Raw genomic sequence first — 26689 nt, 5'->3', positions numbered from 1 at the left:
ATTCATTCAGCAAATGTGTATAGCATGTTTGCAATATACCAAGCACTGTGCTAGGCTCTAGCGATAATACAAGAAAGAAACCAAAGTGCCTATCTGGAGGAGGAAGACCAGTAAACAGAGGGCTATAGTATAGCTCTAATAACTTCCCATGGAAATACAGATGAGGAAGGCAGAAGGCTACAACTAATGACACAAGGGTGCCATGGGGTGCAGTTCCACAGGGCATAAAAAAAAATGTGGTAAATGTATCACATCTTCCCAAAGCATCCATTTTATCTCACTGGAAATTTAAACTCTCTTAAAATAAAACATGGGTTAAAAAGTAGAAATAAATTTTCAAATAAATTTCTTTCATTTAGCCCAGTTACTGGTTCATTCTCTATTCTCCTAATGAAGATTTTTAGGGAAAAAAAGTTTGAGATCATGGGCCTAGGACATGATTACCAGCTTTTTGTACAGGAGTCACTGAAGCCCTATAAGCCCTTTAGTGCCACTTTGCCCTCAGGGTTAGAGGTATCCAGCATCACACTCTTTTACATTCATATAACACTAAAAATACATTTAAAAAGTACATTCAGTGGATTTTGCAAATCACATTAAACCAGTGTGCCATACCCACACTGGTAAGAGATGAGGAAAGTGAAGCTCTGTAAGATTAATTCAAGAGTAATTCACTTCAGTGACTTTTTTCAAAGTCACAGAGCTGTAAAGTGACAGAACCAGACTTCATCTTGGGTTTTCTGACACCAAATCTATTATTCTTTCTACTAAATCATACTGCCTCTCTTTGCAATAATTAAAAACAGGAAGACCTAGGTCAAGGAGCTCTAGCCTTTTTGTGGCTCATATCCATTTCCTTGCTATATCACTTTGTGAATGGAGAGTGAGAGGAGGAGGAGTAGACCTTGGGTGATGCTCAAATGAGGGTCTTGAGAGCCTGGGTGAGAGAGAACACTCCGCTTAGCATCCGGGAACCCTTAGGAAAAACAGCATGGAAGGTAATGATGGGGGAGCTTGGTTAAGTAGGGAGTGTAGTGCTGACAGTTTAGGGACCTATCATGAAAGATTTCAAGATCTGTTGCTAGATTTTGAATCACTGGTTAGGTGACCTTGATGCACATTTTAGTCCTTGTTCTCCTGTTAATGCCTCATGACCTTGGGCTTGCTGTTTTGACTTTTCCATTCATCAAAACTGAAGTACAGTACTATATAAGCTAGCTAACACTGGTGAAACTTTGGAAGGATATTTCATCAGGAAAATGTTTAAGATTCGCATCTTAAATTAGGTTATCTGAAAGTATCATGAGCCACATTGATGCTTATTAAAAAACAAATGAGGCTAAGATACATATTATCAATACCTGGCAATTTCTGAATTGCTTAAATATTTCACATGTATCTCTGTCAACAGATTAAACAAGGCATTTGCTTATAATAATTGCAGATTGATTAAGATCATAAACTCTTATGATTTAAGATTTAAATTTTTAAGGCTGACACTGAGAAGTGATGAACTAAAGGAAGCCACAGTATGCCTGCCAATTATTGTTGGCAGGAAATGGGATGACTCATCCTGAACATGTGCTTTCATTGCCTGGGACAATGGGGCATGATAAAAATGTTCAACTTCTTGAATATTGTGGACATTTTTGTCATTCAGTTTGTAGGAGACTGTTGAAATGCAACCACAGACTAATAAGAATGCCAAAGTGCCCCAATGTTTTTGTGTTAGAAAACTGATGATAAACATTGGGAAAAAGACATGGATTGTTTCAGAATAGTCAACAGATGTGCTATGGACTAAAAGAGACTATGTATGATGGGTCCCAGCAAAGTAGAGGTGGAGAAATTCCAGAATTTAGGAAGGAAGTGTAATATTGCTAATGGAAGGCATGACCCATCACCAAGAGGGAGGGAGTAGGATTAGTTGCCGGGGAGAAGTAAACAAATGTATTTTGGTTGCAGGAGAATGGGAACATTTGTGAAGGTCTTCCTAATGCAACTCTGATAGGATATCATCTCCTGTCTGGTGTCTCATTCTGTAAAAATATCTGACAAATATAGAGGAAAAACGGTATTAACTTGGTTTAACCTCCATGGACTGGTCCAGAGTTACTGGGAAACTTACAAGGACTTGGAGGCGTGTGTGGGGACAGGGCAGTTTATGGGGAATCTCTGTACCTTCCAAAATGTTGCTGCAGATATAAAACTGCACTAAAAAAATTGCCTATTAAAAAAAAACAAAAAAACAAGAAAAAGACTGAGAGTTGTTGACCAAGTCTGATCGAGGCCATGCTGGTTTGGCGAAAGGATAGTAACTGAAGCTCAGGTTTTATTCTTAACTGGTTCTATAACCTGAAGTAAGTTTGCTTTCTGGGCTCGTCTTTCTGTATCTATTAACGGGAAAGTTCCCTAGATTATCTTCAAAGTCTTTTCCAGCTGGAAAATGCTGTGATTCATGTGAGGAGAAATATCTGTGTACACACAACCGTCTCAGAAGGAAGCACAGTTTTGCCAACAGGTAAACACCTTGAGCCATTTTGCCATTTCCCCAGGAAAATCTACCCTCTGTTATTATAGGTGCGCAGTAACAGGTGTGCTGTTGATGGGTGGGGCACGAACTGAAGGACATGATTATTGTGAGTGGGGAAAGGGGATATAGATGAAGAGGATTAGTCATGAAAGTCGTGCCGGGGATCACTTTTCACTGAAACCTTAGCCATACTGTCCACAGGGAGATCCTAGATTTGCATTTTCTCATTCGATTTGCAGCCCAGAAAACGTTTGTTCAGTTGGCCCCCGCTTTATAAAAAGTGTGCTACACACGTCCAGAACTGTAAAAGGAAAACACAAGAGGTGGGTAACCGGAGTCTTGTGGTTTGTTCCACAGTGGACTGGATGTTATGTATTCTCCCATAGTCTGCAGAGATGCAGGCAGACGATGCCCTTGAAGGCAAGCTCGCCTTTTCCTGCATACACACCGCAGTGAATATTGCAGGAACATGATGCAGTGTAAAGTAACGCTAAAGCCAAAGGAGCCTTGTGTAAACAAATCCTTGCAGAGATCTTGGACGATCTCTAAATACTCTCCCGATTCATTCACTCAAACATTAGAGCATCTGTTTGTGAGCCAGAGAGTTTTTCATTTGGAATCATGACACTCTGCAGGCAGTAACACGGAAGAAAGTCTTTTTATCTCAGCTTTCAAAAAGCTCCATTAGGCAGATCCGTTTTCTTCTTTTCCGAACAGACCCCTGATTCTTTGGGAGCAGGTAGGTTCTTGACAAGCGCTCTTCCCAGTGGCACTGCATTGTAATTCAACCCCCGGTAACTTGACCAGCTTCTGACGTTATCGGGTCGGAAGAGTGGGGCCCTCCAGCCCGAGGCTCTGGCCACACGGTGACTGTCAAGAGCAGAGCCCTGCTGCAGCCTGTCTGTGGGTCCTCACCCCCCAATGGCTCATTTCAAGTTTTATGTTAGAGCTGCATGTACAGACCTAGCAGATAGCACAAGAAACAGATGTTGGTTTCTTGACTCAAAGCTCTAAGGTTTCAGAATATATGAAAACTATGTGGCATTTATCTCACAGCTCCTGGGATGGTTTTGATTTCAGATTATTTTTCTTGGTCTTCAATATTGAAAATGTGCTTTATTATATCAGTGGTTCTCAAACTTCAGTGGACATTACAGTCATCCGAGGGTGCTTATTAAAAATGAAGATTCACATGCCCTTTGCCCAGAGATTCTGATTCACAACATCTGAGGAAGGGCCAGACATGTTTATTTGATGCTTAAATCTTTTTATTGAGTTGTCAGATACCCACGGTAAAGTGCTCTCAAGTTCACAGTTCAGTGGAGTTTTAAAAGACTCCATAGTTTTCGAGCCGTTTTAGGTTTACAACAAAATTGAGAGGGACGGATAGAGATTCCCCTTAGTCCTCCTGCCCCAACACACGCCTCCCGTTATCACCAACATCGTTCACCAGAATGGTACATGTTTTACCAAGGTTGAGCTCACATCGACACATCATAATCACCCAAAGTTTATAGGTTACCTCAGAGTTCACTCTCGGTGGTGTACATTCTATGGGTTTGGACAAATGTATAATGACATATATCCGTCATTCTAATATTATACAGAGTATTTCCACTGCAGTAAAAATCCTCTCTGCTCTGCCTGTTCATCTCTCCAACCCCCCAACCCCTGATCTTTTGTCTCCCTAGTTTTACATTTTCCAGAGTGTCATATAGTTGGAATCATATAGTATGTAGCCTTTTCAGATTGGCTTTTTTCAATTAGTAATATACACTTAAGACTCCTCTATTACTACGTAGCTTGATGGCTCATTTCTTTTTAGCACTGAATAATATTCCATTGTCTGGGTGTAGGAAAGTTTATTCATCCATTCACCTACTTAAGGACATCTTGGTTGCTTCCAAGGTTTGGCAGCTATGAATAAAGCTGCCATAAATATCCATGTGCAGGTTTTTGTGTAAACATAAGTTTTCAATTCTTTTGAATAAATGCCTAGGTTCTTGATTGCTGGAACATATGGTAAGATTATGTTTAGTTTTATGAGAACCACCAAACTGTCTTCCAGCATGGCTGTACTATTCTGTATTTCTACCAGCAATGAATGAGAGCTCCGTCGCTCCCCACCCTCGCCAGCATTTAGTGTTGTCAGTGTTCTGGACTTTGACCATTCTGACTGGTGTGTCGTGATATCTCACTGTTGCTTTAATTTGCATTTCTCTGATGACAAATGATGTGGAGCATCTTTTCATATACTTATTTACCGTCTGTATATCTTCTTTGATAAGGTGTCTGTTTGGCCCGTGTTTTAATTAGATTTTTGTTTTGTTATGATTGAGTTTCACGAGTTCTTTGTGTATTTTGGATAAAAGCCCTTTATCAGATATGTCTTTTGCAAATATCTTCTCCCAGTAAGTGGCTTGTCTTCTAATTCTTTTGATACTGTCTTTAGCAGAGCAAAAGCTTTTAATTTTAATGAAATCCAGCTTATCAATTATTTCTTTCATGGATATTGTCTTTGATGTCGTATTTAAAAAGGCATCACCATACCTGGGGCGGTTTCCTTTCAGGAGTCTCTGCTCCAGTAAGCTGTGACTCCCTTTATCCTCCTACCTGTCTCTCCAGTCTTGAGGGCAGCAGTCTGCCCTGTGTTCTCCCCTCTCTTATGGATCCAAGAAGAGTTATTGCTTTTTCAGTCTGTTCAGCTTTTTACCTGTTTTTAGTAACAACAAAAGGATGGAGTGGCAAATTCCAAGCTCCTGACGTGAAGAACCAGGAACCAGAAGCCTTCCAGTTCACTGAATTTTCACATACGTATATATCTGTGTATACACAGCCACCACCAAGATAAATCTGTGGAATGTTCCAACACCCCAGAATGTTTGCTCATGCCCCTTCCCAGGCCGACCTTACCCCACCCTGTCCTGAGATAACCACCATTTTAACGATTCCAAGAGTTTGCAATTTTAACCAGTAGCTCAAGTGATCTGGACGTATATGCCTTTCTTCATCTTTTGAAAATAAGTGGATTTAGTACCATGGTCAGGAAAAGCTCACCTGTAGTTCTGAGGCTGAAACTATTTGATAGTAGAAATAGTCACATAATTAATAAACTTAACACCCCTATCAAAATAACCTTCCCTGGAGATCTAGGAAGCCCTAAATCCAGAGGAGGCGGCCAGGCACAGAAAGTCATGCCTAGAACGTGACTGGTGAAAAGAAGACTGCTGAAAAAGTAACGCTAGGGTGTTTGGTGCTGTCTTATGAAAACAGCCTTGAAAGTAGGAAGTTTTAATATCTGTCAAGCGCTGCTATCCAGGTGGAGGGTATTTTGATTTATACACTTAGTTTTTCTTACTTCACTTGAAAATTCCAAAGAAGGAATATAGATTCAAGAGAAGAATGTATTCTTTCTTTGCTTTCATCATTAAAATATACATACAAGGATGGTGAATATTAGTATTTAAAGATCTGGTCCCACTGTTTTATTGGTTGTACCATAAAATTTAGTGGAAAAAAAAATCACCTCAAGAATTCCTAGGCAGGCCTAATTTCTTTTGGAAACAAGAGTTACAGATTCCATAATCTCCCCTCATGAATAACTCCAATTCTTTTTGCTTAAGCAAAATCCAAGTGTATTCTCATAAACAGCTGACCAATGCGTCTTTTTTTTTTTTTTTTTTTTTTTGCTTTCAATCACATTTTAGCTCAGAGCACACATGCTCCTTTTTAGATAGGTCTTCTGTCACTCACAGAGAAGGAACAAATGCCCTTTTCACTGTAACATCTTCCCTTAGCTTTAACCTTGAACTCCATCTATGGGATCTGGCATTCATCAGTATAAAGGGCAGTTTGATCGCATTGTCAGCAGTAACTGTATAGCATCAGGCTACTAATCCTTCTGGGTCTATCCACGTTAAGGTAAATGCACTCTTATGGCCTGTGAAGCAATGTAATAGGGACTTAGGAGCTCCCATATCCATTTAGAATTTATTTAGACATCTAGTTGTTATTCCACTAGAATGCATGCTCCATGAGTACAGGGATTTTTATCTGTTTTTGATCACTGTGTTTACTAGTATCTGGTACATAATAAGCACTCAATAAATATTTATTGAATGAATTGATTCATTCGTCCATCCTTCCAATGATTACCACCCCTGAGGTAAGGTACATGCATCTTTAGGTGCATAGAAGGAAAAATATTGTTTCCTCTAAGATGACTAAAAAGCAGCTCCCCTGCTCTGCAATTTCACACAGCTCGAACAAGTACTAAAGTATATCAGACTACTGCATTTTTTCTCTTTATTTAGCCATCCTGCTACCAAAAAAAAAAAAGAAAGTTATTCTTCTGAATTTTCACTCTGCAGCACCAGTTTGTTCTTTTTTTTATAAATTTATTTATTTATTTATTTTTGGCTGTGTTGGGTCTTTGTTGCTGCAGGTGGGCTTTCTCTAGTTGTGGCGAGTGGGGCCTACTCTTCGTTGCGGTGCGTGGGCCTCTCATTGCGGTGGCTTCTCCTGTTGCGGAGCACGGGCTCTAGGTGCACGGCCTTCAGTAGTTGTGGCATGCAGGCTCAGTAGTTGTGGCTCGAGGGCTCCAGAGCACAGGCTGCGCATGGGCTTATTTGCTCCACGGCACGTGGGATCTTTCCGGAGTGGGGCTCGAACCCGTGTCCCCTGCATTGGCAGGCGGATTTTTAACCACTGTGCCACCAGGGAAGCCCTGGTTTGTTCTTTTTTAATTCCAGCTTTCATTCATGGAAATATCAATTCATCTATTATTATTCAATAATCAAGGGAGTTATTTACCCCTGAAATGAGTTTGATTTACTAGTAAGATAGGTAAGTCATGAAGAGAGGAATTAGTCTTTAAAAGGGCACTTTTCCATTGAATGGGTATTTAAAATCTGTTGGATTAAAGGAAGGATGGGAAGATAATGGCAGAGAGGACTTTTATGCAGCTCAGGTCCCACCCAGCTTCCCCCGTTCCGCCAGGTAGCGCTGGTGGTGATCACACCCCGTCTCTATCGAGCTGCTATCAGGTCATCAGCAAATAGGGATAGATGGCTGGCTGGGTCTGGGTCTCCATGGGTCATGTTTGATTGGTCACTGTTGCAACTCTCAGCACCTAACTTCAACCCCAACACTTCCTCCCTGGTGTATCCTTTATCAAGTTTCATTGCCTGGGAGCTCTAGGAGACCACTCTAATACATGCCACCTTGTGTTGTTGAATCCCGCACCGACCTGGAAGATGTACTAAACAATTCTGCTTGGAGCGAACTGGAGGTGCCCAAGGCTAGACAAGGGGAACAGGAGCTCAGTAACTCCCTGCCCTGACTGGTTGTCATTGAAGCCACTGTTGCCACAGAAACGGGGCAGTGCTTAACTTCCGAGTCTCATGTGCAAATCCCAAGGCTTTGCCTTCACAGACAGTGGAAGTACTTATGCCAGTAGGCTCGAAGACAGATTCGTATGGAATCTTATGCGTCAGACGCCTTGCAAAGCCAGATCTTCACGGATCTGTCAAATTAATTAATATTGAGTGGTAATTGCTCCTCAAAATTCAGGGCGTCACGTATGGCAGGATTTCATTTTATCATTACTGTGGGGTTAGGTTAGTAGATGAGCGCACGCTGGGACGTGTTGTTCACAAGGATGAAGTGAATGCAATGAAACGGAAGATAGGAACATCATTACCGTAGAATGCTATGTTAGCCTGCCAGTAACCATAGTCGGCCTCAGCTTCACTTTACTGACTCTGTGGGGATTCTGCTCTTGGTGTGTGCAGAGAAAGCATCTCCTATGGGACCAGGTCTTTTTGGATTTTGAACTCGGATTCCATCATTCATAGGAAAGAACCCTGTGCCAGGCCCACAGTCATATGCACAGACTGCAGTGTCACGGTTAAGAACGCAGATGCCACAGTAAGGCTGCCCAGGGCTCTAAACTGGTTCCTCATTTCAACTAGCTGTATGACCTCAGATAAGTGCCTCAACCTCTCTGAATCTCTGTAATGGCAGGGGAATAACAGGACATATTCCATAGGATTGTTAAATAACAAAAATTCAACTGAGTAAATTTAAGGATCAAGTTGACTTTATTAAACAATCATGAATTGGGCAGCATCCATCTGGCAAATAGAAAAGAGCTTCGCGGGGCTGTAGAAAAGGAAAGGTTTTGTGGAAAGGGGGAGGAAAAGGAAAGTATTAGCAAAGAATGGATTGTTTCAGGCAGGGTTGCCCTCCTAAGGGGAACAGAAGGGCCCATGGGCCAGATTACCTCTCTTAGTGCTGACTGGGTAATTCCAGCTTGACTGGTTAAAGGTTACATTCCTGGGGGGTTGAGACTGCAATTAAGTTAGGTATTAAGCACAAGGGACTCCATTTTGGATCTGCTGTCTGCTATTTAACAGGATTAAACGAGATAATGCGTTTGTCATGCTGGCCATTGTACCTGGAATTCGGGAAGTACTCAATAAATCTTAGCCATTACATTATGATTGTTCATTGGGGAAAAGAGTTTGAAACGGAAATGAGGCTGGAGAAAAGTGGGAGATGGGAGGAATTTTGAGAAAGACAGACAAACTATCTTTATATTTATTCATTTTTAACCAATATTTATTGAGTAATCACTCTGTGCCATGCTCTATTCTATGCATTTGGAATATGGCAGTGGAAAAAATAAATATTTCTGCTCTTGTGGAGCTTACCATCTACTGAGGAGACAGTTAATAAGCAGTAAACACAATAACTAAATGAACTATATAGTGTGTTAGAATTTGATAAGTGTCGTACAAAAAGAAACAAGTGAAGCACAGTAAGAGGAATCCGGAGCGCTGAGGGGAGGGGAGGGGGGCTAGGTTAAACCTCGGATTCTGCTCATAACCACAGTGGGGTAACCCTGCTGTTCAGACTGTGAGCCCTTAATGTGACTGGGTTTGTTTCTATCAAGAGCACCAAACAAAAAACAAACGTTGACGGAAAATTCACTCTGTGCCCCACACTGTTCTAAGAGCATCACAGAGGATACCTTTTTTTTTTTTTTTAATCCGGTACACGGGCCTCTCACTGTCGCGGCCTCTCCCGCTGCGGAGCACAGGCCCCGGACGCGCAGGCTCAGCGGCCATGGCTCACGGGCCCAGCTGCTCCGCGGCATATGGGATCCTCCCAGACCGGGGCACGAACCCGTGTCCCCTGCATCGGCAGGCGGACTCTCAACCACTGCGCCACCAGGGAAGCCCCGAGGATACTTTTTAAAATTCCAACAACAGGCAGATATTGTTATTACCTACATTTTACAGAAGAGAGATCTGAGGAGCAGAGAAGTTAAGTCAATTGACAAAGATGACGGAGTTCATTAGTATCAGAACTATGATTCTAGCGCCAGCATTCTGTACAACTAAGCTCTACCATACCCACAAAGCAGTGAGGTGATGTCAAATGTAGAGACCCTGGGCTTCCCTGTGCTCCGCAACGGGAGAGGCCACAACAGTGAGAGGCCCCCGTACCACACACACACACACACACACACACAAAATGTAGAGACCCTGACATAATTTCAGGCCGCTGGGACAACGTGGTCTTTCAAAATAACAAAGTAAGCCTCGAATCCAATCATATCTGAATTTCCCTTCCCCCCCTTTTAAAGTGTAAATACTTTTAAGGTAAAATAAGTTATCAGATATTCATATGATGACTGCTTTACTTTAGTCATCCATTGATAGAGAAAATACAAAATGGTTAAAAGGGACTAAGTGACTATGAATTCAGTAAGTGTTTTAAATCCATTTGTATTATTATTCATCTCAACAGTCCCTACTTAGGTTTTTTATTCAGAGAACAGATATGTACTATACTTGGTATACACATATGGATTTGGGAATTCAAAGGTTTATGACCCATAGGTAAGGTCTTGAAATAAACTTTTGGTTAGATTTTTGTGGTTGTCTTTAATTGGGGATGGATGACACAGTTCAGTAGGAGGGGAAAGGCAGACTTTGTTTTCTTCTATATCCATTTTCTTAGATGGAATATTGTTTCTCTAAAGAAAGGATCTCAGTTGAGAATTCTCTGATTTGAAACTGCATAAGCCTAGAAGCCTTCCTACTGGCAAACTTGTTTGAAATATATAGTATAGAGAGTTAGGACTGAGTGTTAATCAAGACTGATCTGTGATTGTATCCTTAGCCACATAACAGCTGGATAACCTCTCTGAGCTTCAGATTCTTTTTCTATGAAATAGGAATCATCATCATCATCATCTCTTGGCACTGTGATAAGTAAATGAGATACTACAAGTAAAGTACTCATCATAATACTGGGCACACATGCAACATTCAATGAGTGTTATCAGTCATTATTAATTAACAAAAGCCATTGATGTTTTTAGCAGTTGTATGAGAGATGGACTTGCAGACTAAGGACAAATGGTCGAAGTGAGTAGCTAGCTGGCTTTGGTTATAACGTTTTGCATTCAACACAGCAAAACCTCAGGCAACTAGTGATCAGATGTGTTTTCACCCTCAAGCATTGTGAATAGAAAAAGAAATAGAGTCATTTGTCGTAGGAAGAAAGCGCTTTTAAACAACTAGCATGAAAATAGTGCAGAAGAACCAAAGGCCGATGTGCCATGATTGGTCTATTTTCTGACTAGAAGGAAGAGAAGGTAAAGCACATGCTAATTAGTGATGTCTATCTGCAGAGAAGCCAAGGAAAACAGGAGACAGAAGCAAAAGAAAGAAGGAAAGGGGAAAGAGAAATACAGGTTCCTTCTGTTACCTGCAAGTAGAAAATTCCTGTGAAACCTTGCGTGAACCAGAATGCTGTGAATGGAAACAGCAGTTACCTTAGGACACATCTTGCTAACGGAGGCACAAAATAAATGGAGATATAGCACAGATGCTCACAGACACAGTTCAAAGCTATGCAGCCTGATGCTGAGATGCTGAGTGTAGTTCCTGGGGAAGGAGTTTTGTGGTGCTACTCTCCCTGCACTGAACCAACACTGAATGCTCTTCTCGATTTTCACCTTGTGTAAAGGGAAAATCCTCTTCAGATTTCTTTCGGTTAGGAAAACGGGCACTAAAGTAGGTCTTTCGTAAAAGTGAAGTGGTGTAAAGCAAACTTTTGAAAAGCGGGGATACCTGTAGGAGGGAATAGAAGCTGTGGCCCTGATGGTAGCTCAGAGGCAGCTGGGTGACAGGTGGGAGATATCTGATGGGGTGTAGGTGAGGGGGAGAATGGAGCCAGCAAAGAAGACAAAGATGGCGGAACAGTGCTCCTGTTTGGCTGGTGTTTCATCAGCCCTTAAAGGAACAGGCAGTTTGCATTTTCTACTCCCTGTTTCCGGTAGTATCGGGAAATGATGACATAAAACACCTTGGTAATAATTACAATTGTCTAGTCAGTGTTTATTATGTGCCAGGCCTGCTTTTCATATCTCATAAAGTAGATTATCCCTATTTTATAGATGCAGAAATGAAAGCTTAAAGAGGTTAAGGCCACTCAACAAATAAGTAGAAGATACGCTAGAGTCTCCTGCATATTTCATCCCTTCATAGCTCTTAGATTAAAAACAAACAAAAAAATGCTGCTCTTTTGTTTTTTCTGTTTGCCAGAGTAAACAACCAACTTCTTGAAACAAAGTCAAAAAGATAGCTATCAAATGCTACAGATCTGGCATTTGGTAATTTTCAGTTAATTATGAATGGCGTTTGTTTAACATGTAGGCAATTTGAAAAGGGGTTATTGTGTATTAGCAGCATTAGCAGCAAGGCTTATATTTAAGGCTTATTTTTTCTAAGCCCCTGGAACTATGAGTCAAGGTAAATAAAGGTCCCTTGGTTAGAAAAGGGCACCAAAAGAGCCTTTGAAAAGTAGTTCAACTTGACTTTGACTTATTGGATCCTTGGGAACTTGCCCAGTTTCAAGGTGAGACTATTGAGACAGGAAGTACAGATGACAGTGTAGATTACGGGGTTCCAGTTAAATCCTCATATAGAAAGGCTGAAACTCTAAGGGAAGTTAGCCATGAACTCCAAAGATAGATTAAGCAAAAGTTAGAATTGAATTGTGACTTGAAATTCTCCAGTCTTTCCTTTACCAGAAAATGAGTGACCAAATAATAAATGTATTTCCTCTGAACACTCCCTAGCAAGTTGTCTTGTAGACACCTAAAAGAACCCTGAAGTATCGATACCGTATTAATTAATTCTGTCCAAATTCCACTGACGTTAAAAAGAAAATAAAAACCATCCACTGATGTTAAAAACTAAAACCAGTTGCCTGTTCCCTGGTTAATTGATGACATTTGTCTGCCTGTAACAATCAGCATTTTGAGAAGCTGGTATATTGTCATATAATACAAAGAACTATGGCATGAGGGGAAAATGCTGCACGTGAAGAAGGACAAACAGACAAGCTCTAAGGTTCAACTTTCAACTCCCCTGTGTTTCCAGGTCCTAATCTTAGCATTGGCTGCTATTTTTGTTGACCAGACAAAAGACACTGGGGAGCTTGGTGGAAAATCAGAGTCAAGAAGGGAGGTCATTTGAAAATATAGGTAGGAAATACTTGCCTCTAGACAATCCAGCTCATAGTTTCCTTCTGAGCAGAGCATGCATCAGCCCATCCTCCCTAAGTCATTTCAAAGTGACGTTCTGGGGGCTTCCCTGGTGGTGCAGTGGTTGAGAGTCCGCCTGCCGATGCAGGGGACACGGGTTCGTGCCCCGGTCCGGGAGGATCCCACATGCCGCGGAGCGGCTGGGCCCGTGAGCCATGGCCGCTGAGCCTGCGCGTCCGGAGCCTGTGGTCCGCAGCGGGAGAGGCCACAGCAGTGGGAGGCCTGCGTACCGCAAAAAAAAAAAAAAAAAAAGTGACGTTCTGGACGTTCAGTTTTGCAGAGAACACCTCTCCTTTTCTCTGGTGGAATAAGATGAGTCTGAGTTGCCTGGAGCCGAGGGTCCTTTTCTCCCTCCACGTGGCTAGAAGAGCAAGAGTGTTTTGTAAGCAGGTAATTCAGCTCTAGTGGTCGGTTTGATTCAGTTAGTGATGGAGCTAACTTCAGTTTCCCCATTCCAGAAGGAGGGGGGTTGCCCTTTTCACACTGAGGCAACAGACCGTGGTCCTGACTAGTTCGATCATTTCCTTGTAAGTAAAGTGAAGGCTCAGGCAGTGATCCTTGAGGAAGGAGCCAGTGCCCACATACACAAATACATTTGTCCAACTGACCTCTAGCCAGCAGAGAACATCTGAGCCAGGAAATATTTAGCACGTACAGATGTGCCAAGCACTAAAGTAGGGTGTGTTTCTTTAATAAGTAGGTGACTGATTCACTGGACTCAATGTCTAACGTCCACAGACATATTTCCCATGTACTTTGAGACATTTTGAGGCGCTGCTAGACCAAACCATTGGCAGTTTGGGGATTTGTGGTGCCTCCTTTCCTTTGTTTACACATGAGCTCATTGGTGCGGATATATATAGAATTGATGATTCTTTCCGGCATTATTAGATATTGTTGTTTGGATAGCAACTCAGGGTAGGGAAAGACAGCCAGAGCATTAAACACACCCATGCCACAGTAGTAGGCAGGCCAGAGACAGAAAGTTAGGATGTGCAGTTCCCATCAGCATTTGGAATGTTTATCCGGGTAACCAAGCCCTTTGGAGAAAGTAGAGATCAACCCTTGGCTGCCAGTGGGCATGTGCAAATATATGTATTAAGATGGAAAGGCAGGAAGCCAGGGCCGTGTCTATTAGGTTATAGGACCTGAGGGCTAAAACAACCCTGATTCCCAGAGCAGGTAACTAATACTTATTTTTAGAAAACTGGCCTCACATGCACTGGGTGTGAAAAAGTACCCAAGACTCTCCTAGGCCCCCGCTGCCAGGAAACCTAACCAAGGGAGCCAGTCATGCTTTCTCAGAGACCAGCCTTTCTTAGGTCAGAAGAATGAGTCCGTGTAATCGCAGTCACCTGGAAATGAAGTGCACACAGAGCTGCTTTTGTTCTCCGAGTGAAATCTTCCAGAGGGGATGCATTACTTTCCTAGCTCTCCTCCCTAAAAGGAAAACAGTTTTATGTAATATTTCCTGTACTATTTTGTTGTAACTTTCTCAAAAGAGTCACTTGTGATTTTTATGAACATGTAAAAATAAAGGCTAGTACCTTGCTGTACCCTCTGTTCCATGAAGACACTCATCTGTGTCTTGACCTCTTTTCTCTAAATAGTATAAGAGCTGCACAGAGAAAGGACACTTTCAATCTAATAGAGGTTCTACTAGTCTTAAAACCTTAGCTCTTTTTTCTTTTTTAAAAAAGTACTTTTCTGAAGTAACTCATCATTAAAAAATTTGGTCTGAATTAGGAGTATGGGATTAACAGATACAAACTACTATACATAAAATAGGTAAGCAACAAGGATTTACTGTACAACACAGGGAATTAGATTCAGTATCTTGTAATAACCTATAATGGAATATAATCGGAAAAAATATAACTAAATCACTATGCAGTACACCTGAAACTAACACAGGATTGTAAATCAACTACACTTCACTAAGAAAATTTTGGTCTGGACTCCTACTGCTTTTGAAGAAAAGGACTGATCACTTTTAGTGCTGCTGTAAATATTATGGTTCAGTGGCCCAGTGTTCTGTTGTGTACCTCCAGCTGGATCAAGTTCACATCCCAGAGATCTCTGTGCCCCCATGGTGAGGGCAGGGGAAGGGGAGGGGAACAGGAATCCCTGGAGGGACAGCACCAAGGAGTGTGTTCTTCATAGGCTCTGGTGGTTCTATTGCATATCCTAGAGCTTTGCATGTGGTAGAATCCACAGATGAAGCTCATGTTGTCCGTTACTCTGCTCCATATAGAAGGCTCTCCGTGGATTATAGTACGAAACTAGTGGTTCTGACCTACTGGCTATAGGGCATACGCTCAAACTTTGTTTCTATGGCAGTGTTACTAGTGGACTGACTTGTACTCTCTCCCTGGTCCTACTTGTGGCCAACAGGGTAAGTTACTGAGTTGACTGTGGAGGGGGAACTTTGCAGGTTGGCTTTAGAACAGAGAAAAGTTCCAACTCAACTGCTCAAGGCTGTACAAATACAGAATAACACATGTTCTGAAATGTGCTATTTTCTTTAACACGTTGAACTCATTCTTGTCCAGCATGAAGATTCAGATGCCACATTCCTTCCTGACTTTCTTTTATCGTCTCTCTTTATCCCTGGTTTAAAAAAGGTATGTAACTGTTCTGCTATACAGTGGAAAGAACCTGGGACTCTAAAGTTAGAAGCACCCAAGTTTGAATTTCAGTTTTGCCGTATATTAGCTATGTGATATTAGGCAAACGTTTTAACCTCTTAGAGTCCCTGTTGACTCACGTGTAAAATTGGGACAAAGAGTGTGGCATGGAGGAGAGACAATTCTTTTTAGAAGCAGAGGAAATGAGTTTCAATCCTAGCTGCTCAGCCTCTTGGAGCCTAAGAAAGTGTTAGTATTCACTTCTTATGGCCATAATGAGGATTAAGCACTGGCTCTGGCTTGAGAGTGTGTAAGCGTTAGCTGGAGTAGATGTGTGAAAGTTGCCGGAGCTATGCCTATAGGACGGCAAGGACTACACGAGTTTAATTTCCTTGTTCATTATTTGGGCAGCTTTATAGAGGTCAAACCTCCTCAGGAGCTACAGACCCTGCCCATATTGTCAGTAAGCATTTTGAACTGGAGGCCCAGAACAGGCCCGGACACATTTATCACCATGCCTGAATTCTCCAGTGTCTTAATCTATGTGGGCTACGGTAACAAAATGCCATAGACTGGGTGGCTTATAAATGACAGCAATTTATTTCTCACAGTTCTGGAGGCTGGCAGGTCCAAGATCAAGATGCTGGTGGATTCAGTGTCTGGTGAGAGCCTACTTTCGGTTCACAGTTGATCCTCACAGGGAGGAAAAGGCAAGGGACCTCTTCTCTAAGGTCACAAATCCCATTCATGAAGGTTCCACTCTTATAAACTAATTACAATGAAGGCCTCCACCTGTTTATACCATCACATTGGGGATTAGGATTTCAGCATATGGATTTTGGGGAGACACAAACATTCAGTCTATAGCATACAAGGTGAGGGTAAGATCTTAGACACATAGGAAAATACACATGATAAGTAGTTTATGGATATTACCGTAAACTGTGTGGTGTGTCACTATGTCATCCCCCACTCACGATGTATAGTTGACCGTGCTGTGCAAAGCTGCAGTGACCGTGGTGCATCACACAGCTTTTGCATCGGTCTCTAACCAGACTTCCAACCCTACCACTTTGGCACAGTGGGGTGGTGCGCCATCCTGATAGAATCACTCTGGACGCCCATCAACTACAGGCATTATTTAGTCACTTAAATGGGGCAAACGTGTACCTGTGTTTCCAGACTCCATGGCCGTCCTATGGTGAAGTTTCAGCATTTGCATAAGAGGAAGGGCATTTGCTCTGCTTTCTATACTCAGAAGTAACAAGAGCATGGTAGCAGCTTGTTTTTCTGGAGACTTGAGGGCACAGAGTCCACCCATGACTGGTATTTCAGAGGCAGTTGCTGAGAGGACTCCCTGCTAAGAAATGTTTTCCCTGTACACCCCATTTACATATATTTAGTGATTTTCTTTTTGTTTGTTTTGCCTTGAGCTGATGAATTACTGAGATCCCGTACAATGAATTATAGAGAACTCTTACCAAATTCACTTCAGTGTTGAGAGGCTGATCAGATGGAGAAAGATAGAGGGACGATAAGAAGGACCAGCCATTGAGGCAGGAGAAGAAGCAAGAGAGTGCGATGTTCCACATCTGAGTAAAGAAAGTGTTTCAGGGAGGGAGAGACCAACTATGCCAAATACTGCTCATAGGTCAGTAAGATGAAGATTAAGAACTGGGCGTGGATTTGGCCGCATGACTACCAGAGCCCGTGATAATGGCAGTTGTTAGTGTTGGGGCCAAAGACTTACCGGAGTGGATTAGAGGATGGGAGGAGAGGATATTGATTACGGACAACTCTTTTAGAATGTTGCCATTCTTCTATTTGTGTTGCTGCACTCAGTGTAAGATAGTTTATAAAATCGTCATGTCTATAGACATTCTATTAGTGATGTAGAATCGGTGCTATCTCTGATCTCTATTTGCTCTGATCATTGCTTTACAAAGAACACAGTGCTCAAGCCAACCTATGGAAGCTAAGGGCCTAGATGGCTTCTAGGGTTTCTCCCCATTGAACCGTTGTGGAGTGTTACATTTCCCAGCACTTCCTGCCAGATGGTCCTTGGGACTGCACTTATTTCTTGTGTGCTTGTGAACGTGAGGCATAGTTTTGACAAAATTATGTAGGTATATGCTATTAGGATCCGACAGAGTAAAGGGAGAGCTAAGTGAATTGACACAGTCACAGCTGGAAGGGGAACCTTATCCCGGACAGGTATGTCTAGGTGCCACTCTATTCCCTACCCTAAACCCCATCATATTAGGCCGGATGGAAGTGGGTAATCTTAGGGGCTATACCTCATAATAGCCTTGCTTTCCACATGGGAAACCTACTTTCGAGGAACCTTTTAAGGTGAATCCTTGCATACTTACCCAGGAGGTAGTGCCACTTACATGATTTCCCTGCTATGAAAATTCTTTCTTCAATTTTCTGGAAAACACGATTGAGGAGACTGTCATTATTGAAAAAGAGCGTATTTCCCCATCCATACTGTACCTGCTTGTGTGTATTTTTCCAAGCATGTTAATCTTTCTCCCCACTGCATTTTTTTTTTTAAGATCAGCTTTTCTCGTTATAGTTTATGGCATTCCGTTTTATGTCACTGTAACCCTGACTGCTATGTAAAAGTGGATCCTGTAGTGTAGGAAGCCTGATTATAATCAACAGATAAACCTGTTTTCTGGAAACTGTGCATTCCACAGCAGCCCCAGCATATATGATTCTGAAATAATCTCTTTGCTTTTTCCCCAAACAGAAGGCAGTCAAGTCAACCAGTTTATTCTTCCCGTATTGCAAGAGAACTCCCATGCATCTCCCAATCTTTTTTTTAAGCTGCTGTTGTAAAGTTTAGTGTGCTTTGGGATGTGTCATCTCTTATTTCTTAAGGGTCAACTGTGCTGAGAGAGAGAAGGTCAACCTCAATAGTTCTCAGATCTCATTCCGGGAAATTCCGGCCCGAGCTCAGCTTGTTCTGGGCGTGTCCACCCAGCAAGGCCAGGCCCTGCGTTGTTGCAGCTGTTGCTGAGTACAGAGCCCACTTATTCCCTTCCTGTAAGCGTTACTCAGATGCTTGTTCCTATTCCTACTCAATGTTTACAAATTTATCCAACAGTTTGAACCTCACAGGGCTTTGGAGTACGTACCTCTGATGTCGAATGGCTTTTCACAACTCAGATGTAATCCTAGCACCGTCTATCAGGGAGGTCAATCATCTTACGTAGTTCAACCTCCGCCATTTTGTAGGTGCCTCCATGCAGGATGGGGGAAATGGGGTGAGGAGGTACAAGGAGCACCTGGAAGGTTTCTTTCATTGAACCGCTCTCTCCCCAGCCGTGCTGGGGCAGAGGCCTAGACAGTCTTAGGGCCGAAGGAGAGCTCAGCGTCAGAGCCTTGCCTCAGTTCCTTTGTCCTAAGATAAGAAGAATTGTAGTGACTCGCCCAAGGTCATCTGGCTAATTCTGTCATTATCCTCTTGTAATATTTCATACAGTTGATCTTGGAAAAAGAATCTCAAGGTGACAAACAAGGAGTTCCTTTGTACAAAGAAGTATTTGCCCTTGTTAGTATTTACCATGGGACATTGGGTTTGTTGGTGATACTTTGAACATAGCCTGTTCTTTCTTACTTGTCAGAAGTCTGTATTTTGATAAGATAGAAATATATATTTAGACTATATGTATATAAACACTCATACACATGCAGGTATGTTTTGCTCCTATTAATAGTTCCTTTCTCTGCAGTGACAGGAGGCCAATGCATCGGAATTTGTACAAAATGAAAACATCAAAGTTGTAAAATAAATTGATCCCATATATACTCTATGAGGCATTTAAGTTCTGATAAGTCATGTGTGATGTAAGCTACAAGAATATGAAATGGTACACGAGTCTCCTTTTTTTCATAAAGCTAGAGCAAAAATAAAGTGCTCTAAAATAAAGGAGAATGTCAGTTAAAAATTCAGGCCTCACCCTTTATTCTTTCTTTTCCCTTTGCCTGAAAAAATGCAGCACTCTCCTTAATCTTGATTTTTAATCCTGTGATTTAAAAATGCCTCTGCTTGTTTCTTGGGACAGTAATCATACCGTTTTGTTTTCATCATCTTTTGGAGACATTGGGTTTCTGGGCAGATTTGGGCCAGAATTCATCAGCTGAATCTTTTACTTGCTGGCTAATACTGACTCTAAGGAAGGAGATCGTACTTTGCTGACATTTCCCCTGGCTCTCTACACTGCATTAATCAATGTACTTGTCAGTAGGTAATAACGGGCACCCTGGAGTCAGATTGCACGGGCCAGAATCCAGGCCCTACCTCTTTGTTAGCTAGTCAATCTTGGGTTAGTTATTCAAACTATCTGAGCCTCACTTTTCCATTTTTAAAAACTGTGGATAATAATATCATCTCTCATACAGGATTTTTGGAAAGGTCAAATGAGATAATCCATATGAAGCAATTACTCTGGTGCAAATTAACAGCTCTATAAAGGATTGCTATTATTATGATTATATATGAAATTAAGTGTTCTTAATTTAGAGAGATGGAGAAGGTCAGATTACCTAGATTTTCCAAAAGGTGCACCTGAATGGAACTGTGGCCCTCAATGGCCAGCCCACACAGGTGTTCACAGCTTTTCTATGGACCTGTCAGTCATGGAGTTGTTATTCTCTCTGCTCTCTTGACTTTCAAAGAACTAAGAGGAAGGCTCATTGTTAGCCACTGAAGGATATCATTGGCCGGAGTACATCTGACCATGGCCTCTTATGGAACAAAAAAAATCATTCTTTATTCATGTTCTAACTTCCTCTCCAGGAAGTAAAACAATGCAGCAGACAACCGCCTTCTGTCTAAGGTGAGTTCAGGCTAGATAAACAAATAGACAGAGCTGTGCCCAGTTTTCTTCCTTTCTCGCATTCTTATAAATGTATGGTAAGATTGTTGGTCTAAAGTTCCTACCTCTCAGGGTGAACGCCCTGTGTATACATTTAAAATTCACTCATGTTCCTTCTCAGTAAACCACTCACCATCCCCCAAGGGGCTACTCTGATTTGTTCCATTTTGTGTTAGTTTTCTAGAACTTCATATTCATTAAATCATAAAGTATGTTCTATTCTTTAGTGTCTACCCTTCTTCAGACTGTTGGGGGAGTTTGGTGGCATGTCTTATGCAGAGATACCAAGTTTATAAGTCACTAGCGTATCTTTCTTTTTTTTCCTGTCCTCAAATGTCACTGCTGGGTAGAACTACCATTATTGAAAGGCTGGAATATGTGTAAGTGGGTACTCAAAATATATTCTCTGGTAGACAAAATGATACATTTGAGTCAGCTGTGGTTGAAATGCATCATTTTGTATCATTCAGGTAACTTTGGGGTTTTGAATTTCAATGAAACAGTCTAGAAATCGAATAGCCATATAAGCATCCATCTTTGTATTTAAAAGAGGGTGTAGGGAGTGCCAGTTAATCTAGTAAATCTGGGAAGTGGTGAGGAATGTGCTGGTGCACCCTGGTATCAGTTGAGTTGTTGAGTTGTTTGCTTACCAAGGGTTAGTTACTTGAGTTTGTTGGTTCCCAAACTTGTATATGCCAGGTATGCTATTATTTTACTTACATACTTTAAAAATTATATAAATTGGTGAAATGTGAATGCAAAAAAGAAAGAGGCATATTGATTTTATGGCAACTAAATTTTTATGTTATGGAAAGGCACAATGCATTTAGGGGACTAAAAAGTCTGTCCAGTTAAGTATGGATGAGACAGTTGTTAAAGGGAAAAACTGTATGTAGGAAAAATCAGAACAATCTAGAATTACGCACAATGATGGCTTTACATGTGTCTTTGCCTTAAGGCAAAACAACTAGAAATGTATGGGACAGTTTATGCAACAAAGACAAAGCAAAACCGGAGGAGGACCCGTGATCAAAGACAAGGCCAGTTCAGAAAAATTGGTGCATTTATGTTCATCTCTATATGTGTTATTTTTCAGCTTTTCATTGCAGAAATATTAACCACACACAAAGTAAACACAACAAAATGAACCTCCATATACCCGTCATGCAGCTTCAATAATTACCAACTTTCTGCCTTTCCTGTATTGTTACGCATGCTTCCACCTACTCTCAACTCAATCGCATTATTTTTCCTTGGTTCCTTTTATTTATTTACTTTTCTGGAGGTATACTTTACATGCTTTGAAATGCACAGATCTTAGCCGTGCAATTTTCACAAACAGATAGACTTTTGTAATACACACCCTTACCACAATCTAGAACATTTCCATCTCCTTCAAAACTTCCCTCATGCCCCTTCCCAGGGAATCCCCAGATGTGACCACTTTTCTAATTTTTTCTTCCATTTAGTTTCGTTTTCTAGAACTTCATAGAAATGAAATCGTGTAGTATGTACTCTTTTGTGTCTGGTCTTCTTTGGCTCAGCATAACGTTGGTTGAGACTCACCCGGCTGTGAGCGAGCTGAAACCAGGTTGTGAGAGTCAGTGGTATGCATCTCTTCCCAGCTCTGCAATCACTGTCAACTCGAAATGGGAATATTCAAGTGGGAATATTTACATCATGGAAATTGGCAAACACTACAAATCAGGGTTTTCTCTACCCTGAAGAATCACTTGTCAGCACATCACTGGATTCACTCATGTGGTCAGGTGAATCAGTAAAATAATCCTTTATATTGCAGACTAGTTTTTTTTTTTTTTTTTCTGGTACTTAGGCCTCTCACTGTTGTGGCCTCTCCTGTTGCGGAGCACAGGCTCCGGACGCGCAGGCTCAGCGGCCATGGCTCAAGGGCCCAGCCGCTCCATGGCATGTGAGATCTTCCTGGACCGGGGCACGAACCCGTGTCCCCTGCATCGGCAGGCGGACTCTCAACCACTGCGCCACCAGGGAAGCCCTAGTATTTCTTTATATAGATACACCACAAGTAATTTATCAGTATATTATATAGATATATTGCAGATTGTGTTGATGCATATTTGTATTGTTTCCAGTTTGGGGCTATTGTGAATAAAGTGGCTATGAATGTTCTTGTATAAGTCTTTCCATGGACATATGTTTTTCTTTATTTTAGATAAATACCTAGAAGTCGAATGCATATAATTTTAACTGAAAATTAAATGTTCAGGGTATGGAGGCATCTTTATTTAAATGATTTTTATATTAATGAACTTTAAATTGACTGATCCACTGACCTAGTCCAGATCATATCAGGTAAGGCTACAAATTCTCATGAAGGTTTTTATTTAAAAAAATAACAAAATAAGGCACACATACAGAAACAGAATAAAATGTAAAACAGACAAAAATGTACAACCCAGTGAATTATTACAAAGTGATCGTCTGTATCAAGGAATAGAACATTGTCAACATCTCAAAAGTTCCCTTTTCCTCCCATCCAGTTATTACCTCCTTTATCCCTCCTTCACAAAGATTATCATTATCCTGACTTTATAGTGTCACTTCCTTGCTTTGCTTTAGAGTTTTATCACCCACATATGTCTTTCTAAATGCAATAATTTAGTAATGATGGCTTTCAAATGAAATCACGCATTCTTTTGTGTCTGGTACCTTTTGCTAAAAATTATATTTGTAAAAATGTGTGAGTTTTTTTATGTTGTTGCATGTAACAACTTGTTATTTTATTTATTTATTTTTTTTGCGGTACGCGGGCCTCTCACTCTTGTGGCCTCTCCCGTTGTGGAGCACAGGCTCCGGACGCACAGGCCCAGCAGCCATGGCTCACGGGCCTAGCCGCTCCGTGGTATGTGGGATCTTCCTGGACTGGGGCACGAACCTGTGTCCCCTGCATTGGCAGGTGGACTCTCAACCACTGCGCCACCAGGGAAGCCCACAACTTGTTAATTTTAATTGCTTTATAATATGTGTTGTATGAGTATTCTTTTTTTTTTTTTTCTAATGCCATAAAAATTTGGGAGTTCTCAGTTTGGGGAAATGATAAATAATGCTACTGTGAACATTCTTGTATGTGAATCCTGATGCATATGTATATACTTTTCTGCATCCATATGTGGATTTGTTGGGTCATAGAGTATTATCTTAGTCAGTTTGAGGCACTATAACATAAATTACCATAGACTGGGTGGCTTGAATGACAAACATTTATTTCTCATAGTTCTGGAGGCTGGGAAGTCCAAGATCAAGGTGCCAGCATATCCAGTGTCTGGTCAGAGCTCACTTCCTGGTTTGCCAGTGGCCGTCTTCTTGGGCCGTCCTCACAGGGCAGAGAGCAGAGAGAGGAAGCAAGCTCTCTTGTGTTTCTTCTTGCAAGGGGCATTAATCCCATTTCGAGGACTTCACTCTCATAAACTTGTTATCTTCCAAAGGCCCCACCTCCTAATACCATCCCATTTGGGTTAGGACTTCAACATATGAATTTTAGGGGAAAATAAATATACAGTCCATAGCAGGTGTGTGCCTCTTCATCTTTAGTAAGTGATACCAGAATGTCTTCCAAGTGTACTTATTTATGCTCACTCGGAATACATGAGAATTTTCATTTTGCCATATTCTCTTTTGCTTTCCTCCTTAATTTTAGTCATTTTATGGATATATGGTTGCTGGTCAACAGAAAAAAAATGTTCCTCTTTATCTCTTACAATGCTTTTGCCTTAAAATCTGCTCACTTTAACATTAAGATGGCTATTTTTTTCTTGTTTAATGTTTGCAAATTCTATCTTTTTCATCCTTTAATTCTTTGTCTACATCTCTCTTATATATAGCATAGAGCATTAAAAAATTCAATCCAATAAGCCACCTTTTAATTGGAGCATTTAACATTTATCTTTAATATAATTTCTGATCTACTTGGATTTAAATCTACCGTTTTATTATGTTCATTTCTATTTGTCCTAATAGCCCTGCATTTCTTTTCTCTTTCTTTTGGGTTAATCCTTTTTAAAGTTTTCCCGTTTTACATACTCTTTAGTGTTATCCTAGGGATTGCAACATGTATCCTTAACTTATCCAAGTATGATGTTAATTGTTACTTTTAACCTATTTCCAGAAAGTAAGATAACCTTAGAGCATGTTAATGCCATTTACCCTTCCAACTACACGTTACTTGTGCTGTTAATTTTGATTATTGTTTTATATAGTCAATATTCAAATATATTTACTCACACATTTACCACGTCATTTGCTATTTCTTCTTCTAATTTTCTTTTTGTTTGTTGTTTACATTTCATCTGGTTTCATTTTTGTCCACCTATAGAATGCTCTTGGATATTTCTTTTAATATTGGTCTGTTGGCAATGAATTCTCTCAATTCTTATCTAAAAATGTTTCTATTTCACCTTCATTAGAATTATAAATTAGCACTTGTTTTCTTTCAGCACTGTAAATATATCATTATCTCTAGCTTTTATTCTGGGTTTTTCTTTATTGTTTGTTTGTTTTGAGATGTCAACACTCAGTGTAATTGTTGCTCCTTTTAAGGTAATTTGTGTTTTTTCTCTCCTGTTTTGTTCTTGACCATAATCAGTTTTACTAAGAAGTGCTTAAACATGTATTTCTTTTTATTTAAACTTCTTGAGATTTTTGCGTTTCTTGAATCTGTGTCTTAGAATATTCAGTTTTGGACTATTTTCTACCATTGTTCAAATGTTACTTCTGACCCATATTCTCCTCCCCCCCACCCCCCTTTATCTGGGACTATGATTTACACCCAGTTTAGACCTTCTCATTCTATTCTCCAGTCCTCTTAACCTTTCTTCTGTATTTTTTAATCTTTTTTTCTCTTTGTCCTTCTTTCTAAATTGTTTCTTCTGATTTATATATCACTTCACTAATTCTCTGTTCATTACTTCTAAGCTTGTGTTAAACCCATCCTTGGGTTCTTAATTTTGTTGGCTGTATTTTTGATTTCTAGAATTTCTCTGTGTGTTTAAGAATGTACCATGTCCTTTTTCATGGTTTCCAGCTATATTGAAATTCTCAATTGTATCTTTATAGCCTTAATTATAGTAATCATAGTTATTTTAAAGTCTGTGTTTGATGACACCAACATCTGCAGCCCCTGTAGGCCTTTTAAATTGCCTGTTGTTTCTGCTGGTTCTCATTTATTTTATCTTGCACTGTCACATGTATGAATGTATTTGATTTCAACACAGACATTGTACTTAAAAACTGTAGAAATTGAAACCTAGTATAGCGTCTTTCTCTAGAGATTATTTCTTTTGCTTCAACAATGGCCTCTGGGCACTAGCAATCTGGGATCACCTCCCTTTAATTTCTGGGGCTGAGAGGATTGAAAGCTTGGCTATAGTTCCAATGAAGGACCACTTTTGGTTCACTCTTACTCCTAAGGGACAACTCTTCAGAGTCCTAACACAAAGTACGTGGAATAGATCAGCACCTCCCCGTCCTCCCACGTAGGTCCTGGAGTCCAGCTTTTGTCTACCTATTCCTGGGATATTGTCGAGAACACTGCTCAGCCTCTTGGTCCCTTAGCAGCCCCAGGGGAAAAGTGAGCCAAATCCTGACCTTGTATCTCTTGATTTCTCTCTTCTTCTGGATGATGGATTGGTAATTACTTACTATCTTGTTGAGTCTCCAGTGCCTTAAAGCAAATGCTTGTTTACATCTTGTACAAGCTTGTCTGAATTATGGACTCTCATTACTACAAATGTAAGTCTGGAGCTCTTTTAGCATCTAACTCTGCACTACATACAATTGAAGAAGTATCTGTGCTTGAAAAGCTCCCACTATGTTTAGGAATACAAAATGTGTGATGTAGATTTAAAGGAAGAATACATACGGAAAATCTCTAAAGCTAAAGGGAAGGGAATTAAGGGTGGACTGGAGTCACTAAGGACCTGATCCTGCTTTTTCTGTGTGACCGTGGTCTTCTCCTTTCATTCCACATTCTATATTTGTCTGG

Source organism: Mesoplodon mirus (assembly GCF_964341445.2).
Source record: "Mesoplodon mirus genome assembly, chromosome: 11".
Lineage (NCBI taxonomy): Eukaryota > Metazoa > Chordata > Mammalia > Artiodactyla > Ziphiidae > Mesoplodon > Mesoplodon mirus.
The sequence above is the reverse complement of the archived record's forward strand: the minus strand, read 5'-3'. Positions refer to the sequence as shown.